This window comes from Colobus angolensis, unplaced genomic scaffold (genome assembly GCF_000951035.1).
Source record: "Colobus angolensis palliatus isolate OR3802 unplaced genomic scaffold, Cang.pa_1.0 Scaffold31, whole genome shotgun sequence".
Classification (NCBI taxonomy): Eukaryota; Metazoa; Chordata; class Mammalia; order Primates; family Cercopithecidae; genus Colobus; species Colobus angolensis.
In genome coordinates this window covers 4311539-4312912 of record NW_012116377.1, presented here as the reverse complement: position 1 = coordinate 4312912, position 1374 = coordinate 4311539, and positions in this window count along the sequence as shown.

Below are 1374 nucleotides of genomic sequence, written 5' to 3'. Positions count from 1 at the left end.
TCCGCCTACGTCCCCGCCCCCGACTCCGCCCTCAGCTCCGACATCGACTCCGTCCCCAGGCCCACTTCAGCACGCCCAGTCTCCGACCCGACTTTGCCCTCAGCCCGACCTCGACTCCGCCCACAGACCCACTTCAGCCCGCCCCGACTCCGCCTTCAGCCCGAACTCGACTCCGTCCTCCGGCCCACCTCAGCCCGCCCCGACTCCGTCGCCAGCTCCGACCTCGACTCCGCCCTCAGGCCCGCCTCAGCCCGCCCCGACTCCGCCCTCAGCCCGACCTCGACTCCGCCCCCAGCTCAGACCCGACTCCGCCCACAGGCCCATCTCAGCCCGCCCCGACTCCGCCCTCAGGCTCTCCTCAGCTCTTGACTCCGCCCAACCCGACTCCGCCTTCAGTCCTGCCCCCAGCCCGACCCCGCCCTTAGCACCCTCGGCCCCTCCTCCATCAACACCCCGGCGCGCCCACACCGTGGATCCGTCTGGCCCCCAAACCACTGCCCATCCCGACCCTTCCTCAGCTGGGACCGCAGGTGCTGTCCCGCGCCTCCTGCCCGCCCCCCATCCAGGCCAGGCCTGGTCCGCCTGCCCGGGATCCCCTACCTGCTGCTTCCCAGACCCCCGGTCAGGAACAGACGGAGGCCATGGCAGGAGCTCGGGGCCTGCAGGCCTAGACTTGGAATGACCCCCTCCGGAATGGATCACGGGGGAAGGGGACGACCACAGCACCTGAGTGCCCACTCTGACAGGCAGGCAGTGCAGAGTCCCTGAGAGTGGCGGGGGTCACTCTTCCCAGGGGCGGAAGGGAAGGGAGGGAGCAGGCTGCAGAAGGCCAAAATCCAGGCTGGCTACAAAACTGCGGAGCAGGCAAAAATCCTGGTGGGGAGAGGACCCAGGCCCCCATTTCATGGGATGCTGGGCCAGGAGGAGGAGCTGGGAGCTCTCATCTCCAAAACGCAGCCTAGCAGTGGCTGAAGCAGCTGCCAAACGGCTGGATGACCCAGCTCAGAGCAGCTACAGGCCCATTTGGGAAACTGACCCAGCCAAAAAGCACCAGTCTAGGAACAGGAACAGAGAAACTTGTGGGGGACTCTGAGGAAGGGGAGACCAGCTCCTGAGTTGGCCCAGTGAACCAGGGCCCATCAAAGAAAGGAGACCCAAACATCTGTAAGAAGCTTATACTAGATCCAATAGGATTGGGCTTCCCAGCTCCCAAGATGGGAAGGAATTGACAGCACCCCTTACCCCTCCAGACAGCTCCCTTGTGGCACTCCAATTCCAGGTATTCAACACATTTAATGAATGCCTGCCACAGGCGGGCACTGTCCTGGGGCCTTGTAATGCACCTGTGGACAAAGCAGACAAAAATCCAGGAGA